This window comes from Bubalus bubalis, chromosome 13 (genome assembly GCF_019923935.1).
Source record: "Bubalus bubalis isolate 160015118507 breed Murrah chromosome 13, NDDB_SH_1, whole genome shotgun sequence".
In the NCBI taxonomy this organism is placed as follows: domain Eukaryota; kingdom Metazoa; phylum Chordata; class Mammalia; order Artiodactyla; family Bovidae; genus Bubalus; species Bubalus bubalis.
Window position 1 is genome coordinate 5805022 of NC_059169.1, and position 27744 is coordinate 5832765.

The 27744-nt window shown below is 37.7% G+C and overlaps 2 long non-coding RNA genes across 3 annotated transcripts; one reads left to right on the forward strand and one right to left on the reverse strand.

The window, feature by feature from the left end:
• Positions 1-602: 602 nt before the first annotated feature.
• LOC123328895 lies at positions 603-2229 on the reverse strand. Of its 2 annotated transcripts, XR_006543896.2 has the most exons (3): positions 2045-2196; positions 1284-1478; positions 603-1037 (listed from the first exon to the last, which is right to left on the reverse strand). It is a non-coding gene; the product is annotated as an uncharacterized LOC123328895 (long non-coding RNA). The 2 variants fall into 2 exon arrangements; XR_006543895.2 differs by having other exon boundaries at positions 603-1478; positions 2045-2229.
• A 17971-nt stretch (positions 2230-20200) lies between these two features.
• LOC123328947 lies at positions 20201-22306 on the forward strand. Its single transcript, XR_006543974.2, has 2 exons — positions 20201-20344; positions 21842-22306. It is a non-coding gene; the product is annotated as an uncharacterized LOC123328947 (long non-coding RNA).
• Positions 22307-27744: the final 5438 nt, after the last annotated feature.

A 27744-nucleotide genomic window follows, 5' to 3' on the forward strand; every position in this document is an offset into this window, starting at 1 on the left:
TAGTACATAGCCACATTTTTAAAATTGGTTAAATCGCTTTCTGGTTTTTACTTCAAATTTACTGATGATTACATTCCCGTTCCCTCTGGTATTTGATTATCATCTTGCAGACTGATTTTTTTTTCCCCCTGTAATAGTTTCACAGTTTCCTCTTTACCAGACTTAAAGATGTATTCTGTATGAATAAAAGGGAGAAGTTTCGGGGTGGGGGGTAAACAATTTCTTGGAGAAGACAATGGCACCCCACTCCAGTACTCTTGCCTGGAAAATCCCATGGACGGAGGAGCCTGGTAGGCTGTAGTCCATGGGGTCATAAAGAGTCAGACACTTACTGAGTGACTTCACTTTCATTTTTCACTTTCATGCATTGGAGAAGGAAATGCCAACCCACTCCAGTGTTCTTGCCTGGAGAATCCCAGGGATGGCGGAGCCTGGTGGGCTGCCATCTGTGGGGTCACACAGAGTCGGACATGACTGAAGCAATTTAGCAGCAGCAGCAAACAATTTCTAAAATGTATATTTCCAAAAATACCAAATAATTAGAAATGCTTACCAGTATTTCTCTTATAGGGTGCAGAACTCAGAAGTTCTTACTATAAAAATAATAGAACAGATCACTTTATTCCTTGGCTCCATCAGAATATTATAGTACAAATTAAATCAGGTTTATCAAACAAACAACCCCCTCCAAAGATGGCCTGAATAAAAACAACGACAACAGAAGCCCCTGGAGAGAAGAGAGGTGTCCGCAAGGACTACAAATACAAATATACATAAGAGGAACCAATCCATTCATTGATTTGTTAAATGTGGTAAATGATTGATGAATAATTGAATAAATGTAAGAGTAGCATTTTCTAAGCCAGCTGGCAAGTGGTGTCATTCCCAATATGCCGCTGTCTATCATGGTTTTTCTGCTTCCATGTCTCTCTTTCCTTGTCTTTTCATACCTTGATTCCTTCCCCAGTTCTCAGTTCTTTCAGATCTTTTGGGCTTGGGTGATTCATTTTACCTTAGAATCGATTGGAAATGTAGAGCTGGGTTGAGAGGAGAGATGGTTAGGAAAAGAAGGTATGTGAAAATAATTGATACTGAGGATGCTGGGGCTGAGGGCACAGACATATCCATGGATGGTGAGTCCCACGGGTACTTAGCACTTACATCGAATCCATTATATGAATTTTAAAAAAGCAAGCACTTTATATTCTGAAGGTGTGCCCTTGTATTAGTCCGTGAAGAAAGAGCATGGAGGAGAATAAAGGTATGACATTACTATCAGGTACCTTGAAGAGATTTCTCTGAGGAAGTGGTTTCTCAGTAGGTCTCTAAGGAATGGATGGAAGTCAACCAAGGGACCAGGGTATTCCCAGCAGAGGGAACAGCAGTGTGTGACATCTCAGGAGCACAGTGAGCACGGCTTGTTGAAGGAGCAAAAACACTGAAGGTCTCCCTTGTGGTTCAGCTGGTAAAGAATCCGCCTGCAATGAGGGAGACCTGGGTTCAATCCTTGGGTTGGGATAATCCCCTGGAGAAGGGAACAGCTACCTACTCCAGTATTCTGGCCTAGAGAATTCCATAGACTGTATAGTCCATGGGGCCACAAAGAGTCAGACATGACTGAGTGACTTTCACTCTCAGAGAAGAAGGCATTGCAGAGAGGAGGCTGGGGAGGTGATGCTTTGGCTCCATTTAGACTGTATTAAAAAAAAACCCAACTTCATCCTGAAATATGAAGGAGGCACTAAAAGTTTTTAACAAGAGCAACAATGTGATCAAATCTGCCTTTTTAAAGCCCACTCTGACTTCTGCATGGTGGGTGGCATATAGAGAGGCCAAGAATGATTCCAGGTGACACATAAGGAGATTGTTTGAGCACCCATTGTTGAAATGAGTTTAACAGAGTTTATTGGTTTCCTAGGGCTGCCATAGCAGGGTACCACAGACTGAGTGGCTTAGAACAACATAACATTCAGGAGACTGGAAGTCTGAAGTCAAGGTGTCATCAGGCACCTCTGAAGGCTTTAGAGGAGAATCTGTTCCATACCTTTCTCTTGGCTTCTAGGCGTGCTGATAATCACCACATCCCTTCACTTGTAGACACCTTACTCCATTCTCTGTCTCCATCAGCACATGATGTTTTACTTGTGCATCTTCCATGGTCTTCCTCACGTGGACCTGCCTCTGTGTCTCTCCGCCTCTTCTGATAAGGACGGCAGCCCTATTGGAATCAGGTTGACCCAGATCACCTCCTCTTAACTAGTTACATCTGCAAAGATCCTGTTCCAAAGGAGGTCACATTCACAGGCATCAGGGGTTAAGACTTTAACACATCTTTTGGGGAGACATAACTTAACCCATAAGAGAGGGCTTTGAAAGGAAATGACATGATGGGTAGCTGAAAGAAACCACAGAAAGTTTTTAAAATATATTTATGGTGGTAGACTCAACAGGACTTGGTGATTGAGTGGGATTTGAGCAATGGGGTAGAGTTACGGTTGACTTCCAAGTTTCTGACATGAATAATAGATGATGATGCCATTTGCTGAGACAGGAAATTCAATAGATCAAGTAAGTGGCGGGGTAAGCATGGGTTCATTCCTGACATGCCACATCTGACTGGCCTGTGAATTTTCATGTGAAACTGTATGTTGACTTGGTGATTGAAAAATACCCTTGAAATTCAAAATGAGAGACCTGGGCTAGAGATATGAATGTAAGAGGCATTTGTGTATAAATGACAATCAGAGTTCTGAAAGTAGATAACATCCCCAGCAATGTAATATTTATGAGAGAAGAAATTCTAATATCAACATTAAACATTTAAAAAGCCAAAATGGACTTACATTTCTGGCCAAGATGGACAAATAGGAGCTAGATTTACTCTGACATATAACAAACAAAAATAGACAAAATATTTGAAACAATAGTTTGTAAGACATGGGATGTCAGTCAACCTAGAAGAGAATTTTTGAAAGCCCAGGAAAAAAAGCAAGCAAATTGAGCCCTATAATTGCTTACTTAAATTCAGGGGCAAGAAAAAGATAACTGCACTCAGAACTTCTAGCTAACATATTGCTCGAGAGTCCAACCACAGCAGCAAGGTAAGAAAAATAAAGAAAAACAATGCAGATTGGAAAGGAAGAAGTAAATTGATTTTTAGCTGCAGATAATATAATGAACTACATAAACAACTTAAAGGAATCTGTACATATCTACTAGAACAGATATGTAATTTTAGCAAGGTTGCAGGATACAAGCTCAATATACAAAAATCAATTATATTTATAAATAACAGTACTGAGCAGTCTGAAATGTAAAATAAAAATGCTGCTTATAACAGCATGAAGCAAATACTTAATAAACCTGACAAAATATGTGAAAGGCTTATACAGTTAAAAATATAAAACATTATGGAAAAATTAAATTTTATCTTAAAAATTGCAGAAAGATATATTTCCATGGGTCAGAAGACAATATTTTTAAGATACCAGTTTCCCCCAAATTGAACTATAAATTCAGTGTAACCTAGTAAACTATGTGTAGAAATTGACCAGCTTAATTTAAAATTCTATGGAAATGCAAAGGATATAGTATAGTGGTAATAATTTTTTGAAAAAAGAAGAACAAATTTGGGAATAAGAATGATTTTATTAGATATTGGCATTAAGGCAGACAAATAGATCAGTAGAACAATATACAGAGTAGCAAAATTGACTTATGTATCTATGGATAATTGATTTTGGACAAAGACATAAAGAGGATTTGAAGGGAAAGTGTCATCTTTTCACCAGATGGTGCTAAAACAATTGGTATTCATTACAAAATAATTAATGTTTATCTATATCCATCACTATATATAAAAAGTAATTCAAGGTGAATTATTGACCAAAATATGAAACCTTAAGCTATAAACCTACTGGAAGAAATAATAGGGTACTATATTTATGAATTTGAGTTAAGTAAAGATTTCTCAAATGAGACACTGAAAGCATAATTCATGCAAAAATAGATTGACAAATTGGTCTTTAAATCTAAACCAAATAAAACACAACTTTTGACTCTTCAAAATTCATTGTAATAGAATTAAAAGACAAATCATAGCCTACAAGAAAATACTTGCAAATGATGTATCTAATGTAGGATCTCTACCTGGAATGTATAAAGAAATATCAAAATTCAATAAGAACAAAGCAACCAATCCAATAAAAAATGATCCAGACTTTAAAAGGCACTTCACCAAAGACATATGCTTGGCCACTATGCAATGAAAAATGTTCAAGTTATTAGTCACTAGAGAAATGCCAACCGAAGTACAGCAGCAGCACCACATTCTATTAACTGACTAAGTCAAAGCTACCAAGTACTCATGAGAATATGGAGGAACTGGACCTCCTATAGCCTCCTGACAATAACACAAAATAGTTCAATCACTTTAGAAAACAGTGGGGCAGTTTCCTTAAAATCTAAGCATAAACCTATTATATGATTACACATTCTAAAAAAACAAAATCACATCAAAGTAAAAATGAAGGTGCTGGCAATGAAGATTAAGAAAAAGGGCAGTGTGGATTAGCACAAGGAGTGTGAATTATAACAGGAGCCAAAAGTAAGGACCAGGAAACTTTCTAACGCTATTCAGTAGGACCTTTAGAACTTAAAGCTGTACGTTGGATTCCAAATTTACATTACAGACTAAGGTAAAATGATTTAGTTGAATGATTAGGCATGAGACAGATGAGAAAAATTGATAGAGCAATAATAAAATAGAGATAGCAAGGGCATTTTACAGGTTTGTCTTTTCCAAGAAGGAGAAAGACAATGATTCCTTTTGCGTTCAGCAAATATTTCACTTACTCTTTTGTCTGCTTTTTACATTAATCATTACTTTCTTATGTGAATGAACATTTCTATGTCCGCATCTTTCTTTTAGTGCCTCTTTCCTGAGTGATTTGATGTGATTACTGCGGCTAAGTCACGTCAGTCGTGTCCGACTCGGTGTGACCCCATAGACGGCAGCCCACCAGGCTCTGCTGTCCCTGGGATTCTCCAGGCAAGAACACTGGAGTGGGTTGCCATGCTCAACTAAAATCATGTTTTCATCCACAGAAAGAGAAAAAGAGATAGAATGGGAGAGAGAACAAGAGTGAGAACAAGACAGAAAGAGAGGGAAAGAGGTTGTTAGCTGAAGGGTAAAGGTTTCTTGTCATGAAGTTGGCTCAAGTCCTAGCACATTAAATATTGATGGTGAGAATCCATGAACAGGAGTAATTGAATCAGTAGTTATTTCCATGAGCGCAGAAAAGGGTGGGGTCAGAAATTTGGTGGAGGTGTGTGTTGCCTATAGGGAAGAGATGGAGCAGGGAGGTCTGAATACTGGGTTCTAATGGTGGAACTAAAGAGCCTCTTGATGAAGGTGACAGAGGATAGAGGAAAAGTTGGCTTAAAATTCAACTTTCAGAAACTAAGATCATGGCATCTGGCCCCATCACTTCATGGCAAGTATGGGGAAAAAGTAGAAACAGTGGTAGATTTTATTTTCTTGGGCTCCAAAATCACTACAAACAGTGACTACAGCCATTGAATTAAGAGATGCTTGCTCCTTGGAAGAAAACCTGTGACAAACCTAGACAGTGTATTGAAAAGCAGAAACATTATTTTGCCCACAAAAGTCCATATAGTCAAAGTTATGGTTTTTTAAGTAGTAATGTAGGGATGTAAGAACTGGACCATAAAGAAGGCTGAGTGCAGCTGAAGAACTGATGCTTTTGAACTGTGGTACTGGAGAAAACTCTTGAGAATATTTTGGACAGCAAGGAGATTAAACCAGTCAATCCTAAAGGAAATCAACTCTGAATATTTATTGGGAAGGTTGATGCTGAAGCTGAAGCTCCAGTACTTTGGCCACCTGATGGGAAGAGCTGAGTCACTGGAAAAGACACTGATGCTGGGAAAGATTAAGGGCAAAAGGAGAAGGGGGGAGACAGAGAATGAGTTGGTTGGATGGCATCATTGACTGACTCAATGGATGTGAGTTTGAGCAAACTCTGGGAGACAGTGAAGGTCAGGGAAGCCTGGTGTACTGCAGTCCATAGGGTCACAAAGAGTTGGACACAACTTACTGACTGAGCAACAATGATAGGATATTAAGGGAATCTTTCTATGGTTCTTATTTTTTATTACTTAAAGTGAAGTCACTCAGTCATGTCCTACTCCTGGCGATCTCATGGACTGCAGCCCACCAGGCCCCTCCGTCCATGGGATTTTCCAGGCAAGAGTACTGGAGTGGGGTGCCATTGCCTTCTCCGGCTGCTGACCTAACAAATGACAATTTTATTTATAAAATGGGCCTAACAGTCTACAACTTGAGCATAAGTAAAAGAACAAACATGAACTTGCCTGGAGACAAGAAATATACACTAGATACCTTTAAAACAGGATATACTTAGGAGTAGTGAATATCTGCCAAGAGTTGAGGAACTGAATGAGGAGTCAGAGTTTTAATGAGCACAGAATATTTTGAATAGTCCCCTCAGAGGGTGGGGCAAGCAGTATGTGTGGTGGTGTAGACCTGGGTCTCTGGAGGTAAGGGATCTGAACTCTAATCCTACGATGCTGAGCTAGTAGTAGGAAGGCCAAGCCAAACCTTTATGTCTTCATCTTCATGACTAAATGATAATGGCATTTGCTTCATAGGCTTCTTGGGAGAATTAGATGAAGTGCTTCAGTTGATTTCTATCTCCACAGGGCTTGATTCTTAGGGAGTCCTAAACAAACCCTGCCTATGATCATTACTGTGATTATGGTTTTAGTGTACCTGCCCTCTGATGCCCTCTTGCAACACCTACCATCTTACTTGGGTTTCTCTTACTTTGGACGTGGGGTAGCTCTTCACAGCTGCTCCAGCAAAGCGCAGCCACTGCTTCTTACCTTGGACCAGGGGTATCTCCTCACCGCCACCCCTCCTGACCTTGAACATGGAATAGCTCCTCTAGGCCCTTCTGTGCCCATGCAGCCACCACTCCTTGGACATGGGGTTGCAGATGGTGACTGCAGCCATGAAATTAAAAGATGCTTACTCCTTGGAAGGAAAGTTATGACCAACCTAGATAGCATATTGAAAAGCAGAGACTTTACTTTGCCAACAAAGGTCCGTCTAGTTAAGGCTATGGTTTTTCCTGTGGTCATGTGTGGATGTGAGAGTTGGACTGTGAAGAAAGCTGAATGCCAAAGAATTGATGCTTTTGAACTGTGGTGTTGGAGAAGGCTCTTGAGAGTCCCTTGGATTACAAGGAGATCCAACCAGTCCATTCTGAAGGAGATCAGCCCTGGGTGTTCTTTGGAAGGAATGATGCTAAAGCTGAAACTCCAATACTTTGGCCACCTCGTGCGAACAGTTGACTCATTGGAAAAGACTTTGATGCTGGGAGGGATTGGGGGCAGGAGGAGAAGGGGACGACAGAGGATGAGATGGCTGGACGACATCACTGACTCGATGGACATGAGTCTGAGTGAACTCCGGGAGTTGGTGATGGACAGGGAGGCCTGGCGTGCTGTGATTCATGGGGTTGCAAAGAGTCGGACACGACTGAGCAACTGAACTGAACTGATGATCATTACTATTCTTGAAGGAGACAAGAGGAAGACAGTTGTCATATTAACATGCACCTTTACTCCTCACCAAGAATCATCTCAAATTTTCAATACCAAGAAGTTCCCCTAGAAGAGTCTCCCTAGCAATGAAGGTCAGCCTCATCGAATTAACCTGTAGAGATCCCCCTTCAAAAAGGAAGCTGGTTGAGATGTTAACAAGTCAAAAACAAATAGCAAATACCTACCATTGACATACCTTCCTTCTTTACTAGTGACACTTAGGAACCGAAATTAAATGTCAAGTTTTACATAATACCCAAGCCAGAAATAACAAGCAACATTATATGTGCCAGTTCATACAGGTTAGCTCACTACCACAATTTTTCAAATATTGACAAAAAAAAGAAAGTCCCCCAAAAGGCTAAAATCATTAATTTTCATTTAGATAAAAAAGATAAAATTTTAATGACAGGCAATTTTAATTTTGTGATGTTAATTTGTAAAATGTCACTTACTAAGAATTCTCATTTGCTAAAATGATAAATATGTGTTATGGAATACTTTTTATACTTGCAAGGCTTTTTATTATTCCAACCTGCTTTATTTTCACAACTACTTCTGGAAGAATGAGTTCATAAAGACTTTCGCTAAATAAGACAACTGGAAAAAGAGGGAGATTAGAGGAACAGTTTTTATGGATTGTTTAAAGTTCTGGAGAGTGGTCTGTACTGGGTTGCATAATTTTGCTTTTCCAGAACCTCAGAATGTGGTTTGTTTGGAAATAGAGTCTTGCATATGTAATTTGTTAAGATCAGATCATACTGGAGTAAGGTGGGTCCTAGATCCAATGTGACTACTGTCCTTATAGGAAGGGAGAAAAGACAGAGAGACTCAGAGTGAGGAAACTCGCGTGAAGACACAGGCAGAGTTTGGAGCGATGCAGATAACCAGCCAGTTTAGTTCAGTTCAGTTCAGCCGCTCAGTCGTGTCCGACTCTTTGCAATCCCATGAACACGCAGCATGTCAGGCCTCCCTGTCCATCACCAACTCCCGGAGTTCACTCAAACTCATGTCCATCGAGTCGGTGATGCCATTCAACCACCTCATCCTCTGTCGTCCCCTTCTCCTCCTGCCCCCAATCCCTCCCAGCATCAGGGTCTTTTCAAATGAGTCAGCTCTTTGCATCAGGTGGCCAAAGTATTGGAGTTTCAGCTTCAACATCAGTCCTTCCAATGAACACCTAGGACTGATCTCCTTTAGGATGGACTGGTTGGGTCTCACCAAGGAAAGCCAGGTATCAAAGCCCTTACCAGAAACCAGTAGAGAGATACAAGTCAGATTCTCCTTCAGAGCTTCCAGTGGGAACCGATCTACTGACATCTTAATTTTCAACTTTTAGCCTCCAAAAGTTCTGCATAATCAAGGTTGTGGTTTTTCCAGTAGTCACGTAGAGATGTGAGAGTTGGACCATAATGAAGGTTGGGTGCCAAAGAATTGATGCTTTCAAACTCTATGCAGGGATGCGGCTACATGATGGGGAAACCCCATAGAAATTCTGTAATGAAAGTAACACACTGTGGCTTCCCACTGAATCTGAAGGAAAGATCTATTGGAAAAAAATGCACTTGTATACATTTGCATTAAAAAAAAAAAAGATAGTCTTTTCAAATAGATGTGCTGCTGTTTTGTTATAACATTTTTCAGCCTAAGATCAACTTAGAGTTTCTAATCAGCTGCTTCTGGTGTATTATCTTTGCCTAACTAGTTCTTCAGAGGTGACCAGGAAACCAATTGTGTTTCCTGGTCTGAACTACGATCACGGACTGTTAAATAATACTGATCAGTATAAAACTTGTGAAAATTACTTTGAATGATAGATTCTATTTCGGTTTGGAGCAAGGCTGAAACATAAGCAGCTAAATTGATTTTTAATGAATTTTGACAGGCAAAGGAATTAATGTCCGAGGCACAGAATTAATTCTGAAATGATTCTCAAAGCCCTCTATTATTGTAAATTCCATGTGCCTATTTTAGGAATTAAAATTGTTCTGATGTTACCAGGTATCTATCTCAAAAGGTATTTTTCTGTCATATTTAATTTGCTATTAAAATATTAACTAATCTTTTCTTAAAAATAGTAGTTCCCCTTAGGGCCTTCACTGGTGACTCAGCAGTAAAGAATCTGCCTGTAGTGCAGGAGATATAGGTTCGATCCCTGGGTTGGGAACATTCCCTGGAAGAGGAAATGGTAACCCATTCCAGTATTTTTTGCCTGGAGAATTTCATGGATAGAGGGGGATGGCAGGCTACAGTCCATGGGACCACAAAAGAGTTGGACATGACTTAGCAACTAAACAGCAACACATTTTTTCTTAATATACCTTATGAGTAAAATAAAAGTTGTTTTAATTTATGATTTTTATGTTTATATTAGTTTATTTTTATTTGAACTTAAAAAAATTTTTGTATTCATCTGAGAACAATTATAACCACCACATTTTAAGTATGTAACTCAGAATTAAGTCACATATCTCCATGGACTGGAGGAAATGTAAGTTAGGAAAGTAGTAGAAATTACAGCTGACAGACTACGCCCAAACTGCGTATCTCTGTTTGGATGGATGACTGTGTTTTTGAAGGAATAAGCCTCACAGTTTCCAGGTCTGGGAGGAGCGTGATGTTATGTCCCGTCAGATGGAGGTCAGAGCTTCTGATGTAGATGGGTGCTTTATACCAAGTGGGCCTGATTGGATGGGAGAAGAATTGGAGGAGGTGGACAACAAGGAAGTTTGGAAGGTCTGCGTAGTTCTTCAGCTGAACCTGGGAATAGGAACGCACATTTCATGCAGATATTGCTGGTGGTTTCTCAGAAGAATTCATAGAAAGCATCCTGAGTCGTAGAGGGATGTTAAAACATTCAGTGGTGCTACCCTGAGTTCACAGCCGCTTGGGGATGCCTGAGCTATGCAGGGAGACGGGGCATCAGGCACCGATCAGCAGGCCCCTGATGTAGCGAGGCGGTGATGACTCAAGCGGTGTCAAGGCTCAAATGCCTTTGGCCTCACCAGGTAATGTAGCCGAATAGAGTGAATTGAGAGGAAGGAAATTGGGAGTGATCGAGACTGTATCTGGCCAAAGAGTTCATTCTCCGTCCACAGCCACTCACCAGACTTAGAGAAAAAGAAAGGCCTCTTTTTTTATATACCCACTTCCTTTTTCACACCCACATCATAAATCACCCAAGGAAAGAATTGAGCCTGTTGACCTCCCCCACTTATTTTCTGATACCTCATATGTAAAAATTTTAAAAAGGACCCATGTGTTTCAGGACAGGTGAATGTTTCAGTGTGAGAAGAAGGCATCATTTTCACTTTCTGTAAAAATACCACTGGATGGAAAAAAAAAAAAAGAGAGAGACGTATGTGTATGTATAACTGAATCACTTTGCTATACACCTGAAACTAACACAATATTATAAATCAACTATACCCCAAATTAAAAAGCACTGCATGAAAATGATTAAGAATATAAAAAGATAGCACTCATGGTAGGAATCACAAAGCAATCTGATTATTGTATTTTCAGAGCTTTAAATGTAATTTTTTGAAAATTCAGAATGTAGACATTTGGAAATGTCTTTATCCTTTCAGTATTTAAAGTTGAGAAAGAAAATAAAAAGTGAGAAATTCCAGTGCCTGGATATTCCCAGGCTAATTTCTAGACAAGTAAGTTTTGATAAGTTCAAGTTTCAGATAAGAACTTTCTTTTTTTTTCTTGTCTTGGTTTCTCTAAGTGGTGAGTAAAAATATCCCTGGGAGGGCCAGAAAAAATTAGTAATAGATTGTATCATTGTGGAGAACTATTGAGATAAGGTTTTAGTAAATTGGCATAATGGTGAGAACTTCCAATGATTATTATTTAGGGTTGACTTAATTTAAAAGTGTATATATATATGTATATATATATATAAAATTAAAAAAGTGTATGTATAAATGTGTATGATTTTCTAAAAGATTAGTGTAAGAGCTCTTAATTTTTTTCCTGAGAGATACACAAAATAAGTGTGAATAACTGAACCCATTATTCAGACACTTTTCCACCAATATTCTGTAAGTAGATATTTCAATAAAAACAAAACAGATACTACTACTACTTTCTGCCCTAAACATAAGAGGTAGTATCTATAAATATATATATTTTTTTTAGTTTTTTAAAAAGGAAAAAGTTTGGATTTCAAAATATCTTAAAGGTTCATGAAGTAATATTTTTCAGCCTAAATTACCCAGATTACTTCTAAATCTATTCTTCCCTTTATTCTGCTTACATAAATACTGGTTTTTTGATTAATATAATTTTAGCTGCTGATAAATCTGAAACACTTTAACCTCCCTGCATTAGAGCATGCCATGGAATGAAAATTTACATTTTGGTTCTCAAATGTACCAAACACAGTTTCCGTGGTCAATTTCCTCTCCTTTTCTAAACTGGGTTGGGAGGACCACATAGGACATAAGTCTCTGACAAGGGGACCATTTTAGCACCAACATAACAAAAGCTCTTCTGTTCATAAGGGAAATATCTCCCCCTGAATTAAATTTAACCTCTTTAGTACCCACATTTAGCCACCTGATAAATCCACTTGAGCTATCTTTTGGGGAGAGAGAGGTACATGGGAACAATAACACTTCCTTCTTGAACAGTTTAATAAAGCTTTGTGCGATTTCAAGATGAAAGATAATGTGTAACGCTGATAGCACCCTCCGAAGCTATGCATTCATGGATCCAATTACTTTTTTTGTCCTGGTAAAAGCCACAGTGGATATATTAAATGGGAGTGTGGCTTAAGAATTAAGGCCCAGGAGCCTGAGTATCTGGTTTCTGAGGCTGACTTAACTTCTACTTTCTTATCTAACGGTGGGTGTGCAGCTTAGCGTCTTTGCCTCAGTGTCTCCTTCCACAAAATGCCTAGCAAATATCTAAGAAATGCTTTTAAAATGACAGTGCAAATTGCCTTGTAGACTCACAATGGAACGGTCCAGAAAAAAATGAGGTGAGTGTTAGCAAAGGGAAATACTATCTCCTGCTTAATTTTAGATTTATCGTAAGTTTTACTTTTTAAAAGTCATGAGATTTCTAGAAGACGAATGACATTTTCAAAGCCTTTTAGACACTTGTAAAAGAATGCTCTTTCAACTCTTTTTTTTTATTTCTCATGAAAGTTTTGACTCTGGCATCTTTCCAGTTTCCTCTCCTCCCCACCTCCCCATTCCAAGTTGAAGAGAATAATTACAAAGTTAACTTTTCCAATTCAGGAATATTTTCTTGTGGCTGATTCTTTCATTTTTATAAATGGATCATTTTAATATGGATGCATATCAGATTTCGTGACATTTTATTTGTATATGTGGTTACTGATTCAGATATTCAGTTCTAAATCCCTCAAACTGATTCATCTATGAAATAATTGATTAAAATTTATAGACGTATCCAACTTATATTACAAAATTAGACTGGTTAGAACATTGTCTTTTATTGATTAGTCTCTCTCCCATTGGCTGGGACCATCTTGACAGCCAAAAGGTGGCTATAAGACATTTATGAACTGTTAAAAGAAAAACTGAGATTTGTTACACATTTAAGTGTTCCTTTAGGCAAATCAATTCCAAATCGGGAGCACCAAACAGGAAGTAGTTAGGAGCACTCCATGGGTGGGAGCTTGCTGTGCTGTGCTTAGTTGCTCAGTCATGTCCAACTCTTCGTTACCTCATGGACTGTAGCCCAACAGGCTCCTCTATCCATGGGATTCTCCAGGCAAGAATACTGGAGTGAGTTGCCATGCCTTCTTGCAGGGGATCTTCCCAATCCAGGGATCGAATCCAGGTCTCCCATATTGCAGGCAGATTATTTATGATAGCCCACCAGACTCCTCTGTCCATGGGATTCTCTAGGCAAGAAGACTGGAGTGAATAGCCATTCCCTTCTCTAGGGGGGTCTTCCCAACCCAGGGATCAAACCTGGGTCTCCTGCATTGCAGATGGATTCTTTACCATCTGAGCCACCTGGGAAGCCCCCCAGATGGGAGCTTGGGAAGAGACTTCTAGAGTCAAGAGGTGGAAGCAAAGCCAGGAAATTATTTATTTGGCTGTAGCACAAGGAGTTGCCTTACGACAGAGGATGAGATGGCTGGACGGCATCACCGACTCGATGGACGTGAGTCTGAGTGAACTCCGGGAGTTGGTGATGGACAGGGAGACCTGGCGTGCTGCAATTCATGGGGTCACAAAGAGTCAGAGATGACTGAGAGACTGATCTGATCTGATCTATTTAGGAAAATCTAGCCATCTGTGATTGGTTGTCCTTCAGGTTTTGACTTCTTAACTTTGAGACATTTACAGGTGTACATTTGGTTTTCCTTATGGAGCTACTAAGGTTGCCCAGGTGCCTCAGGGGTAAAGAACCTGCCAGCCAATGCAGGAGACACAAGAGATGCTGGTTCAATCCCTGGGTCAGGAGGATACCCTGGAACAGGAAACGGCAACCCACTCCAGTATTCTCGCCTGGGACATCTCATGGACAGAGGAGGCTGGTGGGCTACAGTGTGTGGGGTCACAGAGTCGGACACGACTGAGCGTGAGCGTGATGGAACTGCTAAGGTATTAAACCCACCTCGGTCTAATTGTTTCATTATTGTGGTATTAAATTCACCTCAGCTTCATTGTCCCTGATTAATTTAACACTCAGAATGACTGTGCTCTTAAAGTACACCTGCTATGTGCTTTACCAGCAATAAGCAGCGTTCTGAGTACACATGTTCTGAAAGATGTCGAGACAACTAAATCAGATTCTTTCTATAGAATTCCTGTAATCCTGTGGTTTAGGTATTTGTGGAAGGGCTCTTGTGAATCTTCACACAGACTATTTTCTCAGTGAATCAAAGATACAGAGGTTAATATTTGGCAATGGCAAAGTTATTCAGTATTTCTGAATATTTTCATTATTTACAGTGAATTAAATATGGTATCATGGAAATATGCAATGCATATAAATGAAATATTAGTATTTTAAAAAATTAGATTATCTGTTCTAGAATTGAGAATCATAACTTGAACTCTTCTTGTCAAGTAAATTTCTAGCATATGAATGATTTTCACAGGATTGTATCTACAAGATGGCACTTGCCTACTTTCCTGCTCCAGAGAAAATTTTGGTGAGAAAATTGGAGAAATTAGCTTCATTTTGGAGACAAAGGAATTTAATTTGTATTCCTGTAATTCAAAGATTAGGTAGCTCTGATTAGAACTCTAGACTGAGAATGAAGAATAATCTATTATAGAACTCATCTAAATTTAACTTCGCTTCAGACCAATAAACTATAGCCTCACTCCTTTGTAGCCAGATTATAGCTCATCAGTATGACTAAAAAATCACTGTGGAATTGCTCTATAATAGTTCTGTTGCTGTGCCTATAAATATAATTTCACCGAGTGACTCTTCCACATTCTAGCTGCTCGGCTATGCTTTACTGTGGCAAACTAAAGAGCCCCAGGAATATTGTTAATGACAAATTACAACAGCCACAAGTAAAACATGAAATGTCAACACTAAGTTATCAGTGGGTAAAAAAAGAAGAACAAAAGTGGATCCCTGAAGTTCAGAACTATTTTTAAAAATCTTATTTTGCCATTGATTTAAGCTTATCCTTTTTTTATATATACAAGTTAGAAAGATGAAATGAAATTACTTAAACTTTTAATCTGCTATGACTAACTTATAGAAAAAATTCTAAAATGTAGGCAAAAAACTGTTCCTTTTACCTAAATAAGAAATTATTAAAAAGTTGCCATAAGGAGAGGGGAAAGATAAAATCAGATATTACAGCTGGGAAGAGCTTGAATGTAAGTTAGTCAACGTGTTGAAAGGAATCTGAAAATACGTGTTCTACGTATTTTCTATTAAAACAGGAAAAGGACCAAAGTAGGCAATCTGGATTTCATGCTTTTGCATTTTCATATTATCACTGTGATGCTCCTTACCTACTTACTGTCCTTTTTCTCTGTAGCTTTGTTGTTCTCAACGTGTCACCCAGCATTAAAATCACCCTGGGTGCTTGATAAAGACAATGACTTTATAGACAATCCAAATTTACTGCAGCTGCATGGGGCCTGGCAATCTGCAAAAGTAACCAAGTTACCAAGCAATTCTTCAAAGGAAGAAAATTTAAGAACAATGACTTGGAGATGTATGATGAGGACATAAGAAAAAATCAATGAATACCTTTTTTTAAATTAAAATTTTACTGAATTTGTTTCAGTATTGCTTCTGTTTTACTTTTTTTTTTTTTTTCTTTTGGCTGTGAGACATGCAGGATCTTAGCTCCCAGACCAGGGATCAAACCCTTACCGTCTGCATTGAAAGACAGAGGCTTAACTGCTTTACTGTCAGGGAATTTCTTAACAAACAAACAAAAAGAAAAACAGTCTTAGGCTCTCAGCAAGAGCAAAGGGAAGGTACAGACATTCCCCATGTATTTCCTGCCATCACACATATACGTCTTCTCCCATTATTAACATAACACACCAGAATGGTGCATCTTTTACCAAAGAGGAACCTACACAGATGCATCGAAATCACCCTAAGTCCATACTTGATGTTAAAGCTCACTCGTGGTGATGTGCATTTCATGGGTGTAGACAAGTGCCTCATGACGTGTATCCATCATCACACTAGCACACAGGATATGTTCACACTCTGGAGACTGCTCTGCGCTCTCCTGTTCTTCCCTCCTTGGTCCCAGCCTCTGACGACCACAGATCATGTTATTACCTGCATAGTCCTGCCTTTTCCAGAATGTCACCTAATTGGACTCATACAGTATGTAATCTTTTCAGATGGGCTTCTTTTACTTAGTAATATACATTGACGTTAACTCCGTTCTATTTCTCGGTTTGATAGTTTTTGTTTTGTTTTTATTTTAACGCTGAATAATATTCCCTTTGGGCTTCCCTGGTGGCACAGCGGTAAACAATCTGCCTGCCAAGGCAGGAGGCACTGGAGATGTGGTGTTGAAAAAAGACATGATTTAATGACTGACCACAGATTATAGGAATTATCTAATTTACCTATTCTTTTTTTTTCAGAAGTTGTTGTTAGAATAAAATTTCTACAAATAAAGACTTCAATCAATGCAGTGTGTTGCTTAAAATCCCCTTTTTGGAGGGGATATTAGGTAATTTGGGCATAACTAATTCTTCTAATTTTGATGCATAAAGGAAATGAGGTATGATGTATGTAGGAACAAATATAAAAAGATAAATTGAAAGGTACTGAAAAGATTAATAAGTGACCTGTCCAACACAGTCCTCCAAGATGTCACTGCCTTTCATAACTTTTTAAGGTATCTTATAACTTTGTAAGTCATAAGAACATCATATTAATGCAAATATGTTTCTTTAAAAATTGTGAAGTTATTGTGTCCAGTTAAGTGCAACTGCTATGAACTGACCTGTTTTACCTAAAATGTAACTTCAAATTCCCCTTTGAAATGGTTGTAACATATTGTTTCTCCCACTAATTAGTGATATAAATTGCTTGCTATGTGTTCATTTTATATAGATATGAACTTATGATTAAATGCTTTAATATATTTTCGTTTACCATTAATTTACCTTCTAGACAATAAGGACTCCCTCCTTTATGTTCTAGTAAGTAGCAAAAAATATTTGAAGTTCCACCCCATTCACCTGTCTTTCATAATAAAGCATAACCACTTCCTAGAAGTCTGACTGAAAATATCCTATCAAACCTGTGCTCATATCATTGCTGCCCCAAGACTGGCACCTACTCCAAACCCTTTACATCTCTTCCAGACTAACCTCCTTCACCTTGGTAAATATGAGTGATCCTGCCACACGTTTGATAAGGCCACCATTATTCTTCCTGCAATTGTTTTAATTCACTTTTCAGAGTAATTTCATAGTAGAAGAACTTCTGGCTGATTTTACATGTTTGTTTGGCTTAATCATCTTCATACAGATAGTATCTCTTAATGAACTTTGCTTTAACGAGTCTAGCCTTTATAACTCATGTGCTGAGTCACTCAGCTGTGTCCAACTCTTTGTGACCACAGGGATTGTAGCCCGCCAGCTTCTCTGTCCATGAAATTCACCAGGCAAGAATGATGGAATGGGTAGCTATTTCCTTCTCCAGGGGATCTTCCCTACCCAGGAAATGTGGACATCTAATAAATAATACAGTCAACATTAATGAATGTTCCATTTGATATTTTGTTGGTTGATTTAGAAATGAGAACAATAAAAAGGCATGAAATTAAAAGCATATTTTATTTGTTAGTCATGGTGATTATCAAAAGGAAGAAGGAACCTGAGATAAATTACCAGAATTGCTACAAATAGAAACTTTAATTTCCTAAAAACTTGGAAATTCAGAACACTGTAGTCTACTTAGTATGTTAAACTGCTGTACTATCAGGGAAGTCCTTTAAAAAAAAAAATCAGTTTTAGACTCTCAGCAAGAGCAAAGGGAAGGTACAGAGGCTTCCCATGTATTTCCTGCCATCACACACGTATGTCTTCTCCCATTATCAACATAACACACCAGAATGGTACACAAAGATACCAGGTTTGTATTTAAAAATTATTTTTGATAATCCTTAAGAGATTATTTCTCCTCTCCATAGTTTGTTCTGTTTATAGACAACCCCAGACTCTCTCCCCCAATAAACATCTCTAAATGAGCAAGACGATTATTTCAGCAAAGTAAGATGTCAAGCCTGCAGACAAGAAAATGGATCAAATTATGGTTAGACAGATTAACCAAGTGAAAATCTGGCAGTTGGAATTTATAATAAAAGCAAATAATGAGAGATCATCCAGGAAATAGAAAACTTAAAAATACTTTTCAATGTGGGATAAAGGGGATGTGGAGAAGTTTTCTTTGCATTTAACAGAAACTAGGAAAACACAACTGTCAGAAGACTAAATGTTACCTGGGAGTGTTTAGAAATAGGATGAAAATAAATTAGGTAATTAGAGAAAATTTTCTTCAATTGGTTGCTCTGTATATCACAAGACATAGTTTGCTATTTTTTGTTCTTTACAAACCTAAGTGTTTCTTTTTTAAAAGCTAGGACAGAGAAAGAAGGAATGTTACCCAAAAATCTATTGAAATCTACACTATTTTTGCATAGCAAAATTATAATTGGGAAGTAACTTATAACCTTCAGTTTGTAAAATCTGTTACTTTTCACTCATTGTCAACATTATACCAGAAGGTCCTAATAAAAATATGATATGAAATAATTAGTTATATTGCAGGGAAAGTTTGTGGGATAAAATATAGGAAATATAGCTAAGGCACACATCACAATGCACCTAAGACAGGGTGAATGATAAGAAAACTTCAAAGAAAACTTTGCCCTTCAGATATTTTTGGCTTCAGGATTCTGTCTAGCACTAATGTTATTGAACGATATGGTATCACTCTTAAAAATCTAAACAGGGTGATAAACCTGAATAAATGTGAGATGTCTTACCTACTTCTTTCCATAGATACTGAAGCATAATGACTTTGGTGCATGCATGCACTCTCAGTTGCTCAGTCATGTCTGACTCTTTCCAATACTGTGGATTGTAGACAGCCAGGCTCCTCTATCCATGGGATTTTCCAGGCAAGAATACTGGTACATTCCCTAAGTTTACACTTGTTTTTAATGTGAGGATTGATTGGATGAGAATATATATATTTTTTCCCCAATACATTTGGAAAACATTTCTCTGTTATCCCAACACTCCCTATTCATTAATTTATGCACTGATCAATGTTAGTGTGGCAGAGGTATTTATTCTAAGATGTCTCTTCCTTTCATGTCTGGCTTCACTCTGTTTATTCACAATTATTTTCATAATATTTTATTGTGATGCCACAAACTAAGAACAAGTCTCTGGAGGAAATAGTGTTCCAAGGCATGGCCATCATTAGATGACAATAAGCTTGTTTTCATTCCAACAATCTTAGCTTTGTTAAAGGCTAAGTGGAAGAAATTAACATACTGCATGCCTTACAAAGAAAATTGTGTCTAATTATTTTGCTTCTCAAATCATCCCGTGAGGCATTGATTGGACTATAAATATGTTTCATTTCAGTTACCTTTGGCTAACATTTATAATTTTTTATTGTTGTTGAAGATAGTCTATTAATTGAAATAAGATTAGTCTACTAAATAAAGGTAAATAAAATTATTTGGAGGAGTGAGGATATTCAAGTAACCATTCATTTTGGTCAGAAATTAAAAGTACAATGAACCAAATATCTAAATATCTAAAAGGTAGCGTTCAAACACTGTCTGTACCTTTCAAAAAAAATAAATGAAATTCAATTTAGAAAATCCTAAAGAAAAATCTGTCTGTTGACTTTGCTATCAAGGGCTGTGGTAGGCAGAATAATAGCCCCCCAAAGACAGCCAGGTGTGAGTCTCTGTAAGCTGTGGATATATCACTTAGCATAGAGGGTTTTACAAGTACAATTAATATCAGGACCTTGAGGTGAGAGGGGCAGGCTGGTTATCCAGTTGGGGCCAATTTAATCACATGCTTTCTTAAAAGCAGAGAGCCTTTCCCACTTGTGGCGAGAGAGGGAAGATGGCAGAAGGGTGGTGAGAGAGTCAACATCGCTGACTTTCAAGGTGGAGGAAGAGGCTGGCGTCACGGGGAGCAGGTGGCCCTGAGAAGCTGGGAAAGTAAGTGAACAGGCTCTCTCTTCCAGGAGGAGCAAGCCTGCCCATACCTTTGACTTAGTTGGGGCCCTATATGGAACTTGTGACGTACAGAATTGTGAGAGAGTGAGTGTGCTGTTTTTTTTTTGTTTGTTTGTTTTAACTACGAGCTTTATGGTAGTTTGCTTTGACTGAGAGAGAAAATTAACACAAGGCTTTATAGTTGCATGTGGTATTTTAAATTAACCATGAGAGTTTAGAAATGCTCTATGAAGCAGCCATAATTAACTCATGTCTTCTTGGGGAAAAAAAATAACTCTGTAGGAATTCTAACCAAATTAAATATTTATAGATAAGTAAAAGAGGAACTACAGACACAGGCCTGGGTTTGGGTTTGTAGGTCTTTACCAGGTGTTCTTTTCCAGCGTTTTCATGGGAAAGGAAAGTCACTACCTTAGGTTCCTTAAATTTTCTGCTTTTAAGGAGTCATGTGGTTAGATTGGCCACACCTGGGTAATCCAAGTTACTCTCTCCACATCAAGAATCTTAACAATATTCACACCTGTAGAAGTCCTTTTGCTATGTAAAGATAATATTTCACAAATAAAGCATGAGATTGAGAGAAAGGATTTAAATTTTGGCTTTTCATGGGGAGATATTGGTTTATATACTTTAAAAAAGCTTTTCTGTGTTTCACAATGTGCCTTTCCTGAGTTATAAGTATAAATTAACATTCCAGCAACCAAAAGTTATGTTTTAATTGGAAAAACCAGCATCTGTATCTTGCAAAATAGTTGAAGTCTCTCTACTCTCGGAAAAAAGTCAGAACTATTGTATAGTTTTACCACACTATAATATCTGCAAGAATCTAGATATGAAAGTTAAAAGTAACATAAAAATGGAGTTTAAAGAAATTTTAAATTTTCCCAGAAGACCAGGGCTTTGGAAATCTGTGAAGTACTTGACTCAATTTACATTTGAATTAAAAATTAAAGAAAATACTTGCACAGATTACTTGATGTCCTGCAAAAGGAAATAAAAATTTTAAAAAATTGAAACATTAATGGCATACATAATATATATCAGGTATGTCACATGTAACATTCTAACCTTTTAAACAAATCCCGTCAGGTATTACATTTTTCTGTTTTTACAGATGAGAATATTGAGGTTCACATTTTAGTTGTAGCTGTAATCATGGAGCTGATAAATGGCAGGAGAATTCACTGCAACTTCTACTGACTCTGAAACTTTTGCTTTTTAAAAATCTCCAACCTAGTGCCTCTCCCTTTTAACTGAAAAATAAGCACAAAGATAACCCCCATGTCTGCACAAAGCCAAACAAATCCCTGTGAACAAACGGTACAGGCAAGCCGAGTGGAAGCTTACACAATGGAACTCAGTCTGCAGTGGATTAAAGGTGCTCACATACACTTTGATGCTCCTCCCAGGGAGAGGTGAGGGGCTAGGTCTCCTCTTGATTGTGGCTGACCCTTGGACAGCTTCTGTTTTGATTCATAGGATATGGCAGACGTGAGGCAATGTCAGATACTGGGTCCTGGCTTCTTCCTCTGACAGCTGCTCCTTGTCTCCGGGACAGTCGTGCTGGGACCCCTGCTGAGGCTGCCATGCTGTGAGGAACCCCAAGCTGACTTTAGGAAGATGTGAGTGGGATGGAGGAGGGGGAAGCCCAGCCATCATCCCCTTCTCTAGCCCTTCCTGTCCTCCCAGCTGAGGCTGACTGTGAGCAGAAATGAACTTTCCCTGCTACAATCCCATCCAGATCCCTGACCCTCAGAATCATGAACTATAATAATTCCCTTTGACTGGGGCATGGTTTGTTATCCAGTTGAAGGCAATCAGAACACTGATATATAACAGTTGATTATTTTGTTCTATGTCTATATGTGATAATCATACACACATTCATCCTGCTTTCTGGTTTTTCTAGTCATTCTTGAGGAAAAGAAATGCTGTTCATGACTTCATTTTTGACTCTTCTTTCAAACTAATATTCATTCGAATGTCAACAAGTCTTAATGCTTGGACTCTTTTGAGCCAAGTACTTTTCACTGAGGAATCGCCACACAGTTCATTGTTTTCATGTTTTATGCCAGTGACTTGCAGTTGCAGATACACATTTTAGGATGAATTTAGGCATGCTGGTGAAAATAATATAGTGTCTGATGTATCAAAAAATCTTAAACTGGAAAATAGGCTCAAGGTCAATATGTTGTGGTCAATCCCCTTGTGAATGGTAAAGTAGTATATGAGTATTAGTCATTTTCACTTAAAGCTGTTTGATTATTGAGTCCCTACATTCAAGACAGTGGTGATGGGTCTTGTCCAGGTGTCGAAACTTCTTAAGTGATAGCTTGTCACACATGATGCCAACATATAGACTACGTGAGAAATAAGGAAAAACCAAGAAAGATGAAGTCTACAGCTTTTGTAAGCAAGAGATTGTTATCTGACTGGATGGGTTTATGTTGTTCACAGCTTGAGTTTAGTAGGAATTGCAGACACAGCAGGGGGACATCTATGTATGGTCCCATACATCCCAGTTAGCGTCTTACTAACAGATGTGGGGGGTACAAAACAGGTGTCCATGTGGACTGGAGCCTTATCCAACAGAATGAGGATCTTGTTGTAAGTTTCACAGAATGTGGAATGTTTAATGGAATGTGTTTTACAGAAAGTCAGCCTCCTAAACATAATAGGGGCCATGGCCAGTCTCTTGGGTTAGTAGTATCATAAGATATGACTATGATGAGGGAAAAAGAGAGCTACACTGTCCATTATGGCAGCTCCTAACAGTACCTGGCTATTTAAATTAGATTATTCAGTTCCTGTGCAGTACTGGTAGTGCTCATTAGCCACGAGTGCCTGGGTACCATATTGGGCAGCCCAGATATGGATCACTTCCATCACTGCAGAAAGCTCTGCTTCATATTACTTTTCCAGAACCAAGTTGGGCTCTTTTGGAACCTAGAGGGTGGAAATGCTAAATCTAGCCTGTGATACTCTAGCAACCACTTTCGGTTGAAAGGTCTGCCAGCTTGTGTATTGATCTGGAGAATCCTAAAAGCTGCTGGAGCCTACACATGCCACTGGACTTTGAGATCGGATAGCACAACACTTGAGAGCATCCTTGTAGTGACCCCTCATCTGTCTGCTTTATTTAAACTTGTCCTGGGACTCACCCCTCCATTCACAAATGTTTCCTGAGACCTGACTCGGGCACCAAGATTCTGTGGTGAACAAAACATGTGCTCTGCTCTCATACTATTCATGGGGTTCTAAAGGAAATCAGTCTGGATATTCATTGGAAGGACTGATACTGAAGCTCCAATATTTTGGCCACCTGATGTGAAGAACTGACTCATTGGGAAAGACCTTAATGCTGGGAAAGATTGAAGGTGGGAGGAGAAGGGGATGACAGAGGATGAGATGGTTGGATGGCATCACTGATGGAATGGATGTGAGTTTGAGCAAGGAGTTGGTGATGGACAGGGAAGCCTGACATGCTGCAGTCCATGGAGTTGCAGAGTCGGACACGACTGAGCGACTGAGCTGAACTGCTCTCATGGAGATTACATTCTATGTGGTGGAAATGCCTTTTTTTTTTTTTTTACTAAATCAAGCACATTAAGATAATTTTATACTTTCTTAAGTTCTATGATGAATATTTTTAAAAGGCGATGGAATGGGGAAGGCTGGTGTTCAAGTGACTAGAAAAGTCTTTGTTGAGAAGGAGCTAGTCACACAAAGCACCAATGATTCATTTAATCCATAAACATGTTAATATATGCACCCCTGTTATTAGCCAGCTAATGTACTAGATTACCAGTGGGGTGTTTGTACTACCACTAAGTCACCATAAATTGTGTTAGAAATTTGGGACCCATGTCCATTCCCAACATACTGTATTGAAATTTCTTGCATGTGGTCCAAAGATTAGTATCTTTAAAAATCACTAGAAGTAATTTTTAGTCATAGGCAGAATGATAGTAAATACACCTGAATGTTCTCTTGAACTTAACTTAGTAGAAAAGAGAAACAATTAAAAGGAAACAAATATGATCAAGGTTATATTGGCTTCAAAATGAATAAGGGATTGGAGAGGATGGAAAGTGAATTGCAAGAGACAATTAGGAAACTAATTCATATTAAAAGTTACAGAGGACTGAACAGGAGAAATCAGAAAAAATAGTGACTTTTTTTTTCCCACTGTGAAATTAGAAAAAATAAAAATAAACAAAGTCAGCAGGAACCCTGAGATTTTCAGTTTCATGTCTGATATAAAGAGGATGATGTTTTGAGATATAACCAAATCATAAATATTAGGAGAAGGAGACTGGGGTGGTGTTCAGACATTGTAAATTTGTAATTCTTGTTGTGGTTGCTTACTTTTCCTTTTTCTAAAGTTCCAAGAGAGGCATAAGTAACAAATAAAAACATGATTTCATGCCAAAGACTAAGCTAGATAAAAATTACTCATGCCCAAGAAAATTTTAAGGCTGCCGTGTTATCCAGAATACATACACTGTAAATTGGGATTTCCGAGTTAGATCCACCTTCTTATTACAGATAAAGTTGAAAAGGAAACCAGGCTTTTGTCTTTTCCAGAATCAATTTTAGAACTTGTATGATGAGGAATATTCTTCCAAAACAAAGTCATCTAACATCAAAGTCCAATTAAAAAGTACACCGGAGTAAATGTATTCACATGTTAGCTCGACCTAAGTCTGGGAACTGGGCCAAACTTTTCAAATTATACTGTCATTATTTACAAAAAAAAAAAAAGGAAATGTTAACTAACATTATTAAATAAAAGCACCATACACACACACACAGGGACCAAAATAAATGCTAATGTTAATGAATGTTTAAGATGTATATATACACACAGTGAAGATAAAATACCTCTTGAACTTTGCTGGAAATAGTAGCTATGCCAGGAGAAAATTTATACAGTCTCCTTGGCTGTAGGGTACACATTTATTGTGTTATACAAATATACAAAAGAGTCACTTCCACAGTTGCCTAAAACAAAATTGAAGTCTAACACTTTTCATTTAAAGTTATTTCTGCTGCTCCATTTCATGATGAATGGCTGTTTATGAAACTTACGTGTTTTGAAAAATAAATGTAGTATGAGTGATACCTTGGTCTGTGAAATAGAAACTTTGTGTGTGCATTTCAAGGAAAAAAGTACATCTGTTGATAGTTTAATTTTTTTTCATAATCCCACTTTTATCTTTTAATGGATGTGAAATAAATGAAATTCCTTTTTCTTTTCTGCCTTTATATTACCCCAGCGTTGTAGCCACCATCAAGATACCATTTTATATTCTTCTAGATCTTATTTTTTTTAATTTTATTGAAGTATAGCTGATTTAAAATGTGTTAGTTTGGGGTACACAGCACAGTGTTTCATGTATATTGTTTTTCCTTATAGGTTATTACAAAGTATTGACTATAGTTCTCTGTGCTGTATAGTAGGTCCTTGTTTGTTTTTTATTGTGTGTATATGTTAATCCCAAACTCTATTTTATGCTTATAGAAATATACATTTTTGTGTTTTTTTCCCAAATAAAAATGACTTTGCAATATGCTTTTTTGGTTTACTTACAGTGAATGTTTTTCCAAATCAGTACATATGAATTTGTTTCTTTTTAATTACTCCATGAATTTCCTTTAAGATATTTTCTATCATTGATTTAAGCATTTTTCTGTTAATTGAGAATTCTCCTTCAATTTTTGATTGAAGTAAACTACACTGTACTGGGCATCCCTGGAAATATTTTTGCTTCTTTGTTTGTAAAAAGCCAGTATTTCTGTAGGACAGACCCCTTAAAGTAGAATTTCTAGTGAAATTGTTGGGTCAAAGGTGATGCCTATTTTCATTGTGACAGATAGTGCTAATCTGACTTTAAAAAAGCTATCCTTATGCCCATCAATACCATTGCAAGAGCTCATTTTCCTTTCACTGATGTTATCAATCTATGGAAATGTTGCCAATCAAGTAGATGAATAAGTTCACTTGTTTAACAGAAAGCTGATATTTGGTATTCATGATGGACCCTTTAAGTTGTCTTATTGGCTGCACTCCATTTGGTCCTGGCCAGATATTTTTGTATTTTGTTTGGATGCCATATTCAGGCAAGTTATATTTTGTGCATAAGAGAGTTTTCCTAATCTAACCAGATATTTAGGCCACCTATCTGGATTAAATATCCCTTTTTTCTATCTGAAATATTCGATCTCTCCTGCCTTGTCATAGGGTTGTGTGTGTGTGAGACAATCACCTCTGTGTGGGGTCCAGATTTTCCCAGGGACTTTGAAGCACAGTGACTTCACTGACATGTTGATGAGCCCAGACATGAAGGAGGTGATGATGACAGAAAAGGATAATTGGGAAGTTTTGCCCTGGGGAAGAAATAGTTTGTGTCTGGGAGAGAAGGGCTTGACCATTCTTTCTCAAATGACATTTCTTTTTGAAAGGCAGTGTTAAAAGTGTGCAGTTCCAGAGACAACCTGGTTATTGCAGAAATATCTACCATGGCATGCTTGAACTCGTTTTCTTTCAAGGTTGGAAAAAATAGAAAAATGTGCATCTCTTGAAGAGATTTCCAAACCGTCATTGTGAACAGTAATCCAGTATTTCAATTTATAAATTGAAAGGGTGTTAAACAAGAAACAATTATTTCAGGCAGAAAGCAAACACAAATGCCAGTAGCCAAAACAACCTGTGAAAAGATATGCTTTAAACTGAGATTTATAAATATATACATACATTTATCTGTAGCTGTTGACTTTTAAATTCTACAGACATTTGATCCTGAGAAATGAATATGAAACATTAAAATGTTGAAGGCATAAGAACACTTTAAAAAGAATATTTTTAATATTTAAGAAAATACTAATATTGTGTTACCAACTCCAAAGCCAAACAGGAAACATTCCTCAACATGATTAGAAGTTAGAGGGAGAAGAAAACCATAATAATAATATGTTTTATTACTTGTATTTTGGGAACACTGCTATTTGCCAAGCACCTAATACATAAAAGTAGATTCACTCCTATTATACAAGTTTGTATTCTTTCATTTTAAGGGAAGGAGTCAGAAAAATTGTCTTACTGCAGATTGTAAAAGCTTTAGGAGTGATTCAAGTCATGCTTTGTTAGAAAATCTCAGGACCCTTTAGCTTCTACCTGTCATGCTGATTTTTTTTTTTTTTGAGTCCCTGTCAGCTTGGCCTCTGCTCAAAAGCTGTGTTTTTTCTAAAGTTGAGAAGTATTTTTTAAAAAACAAATTCAACATTACTAATTCAAATATTATCTTGGTCTCTGAAAGTAAAGAGTGATACAAATTGCATTAAATGCTTATCTATACTTAGGAGGATCTCTCTGTGTAGAG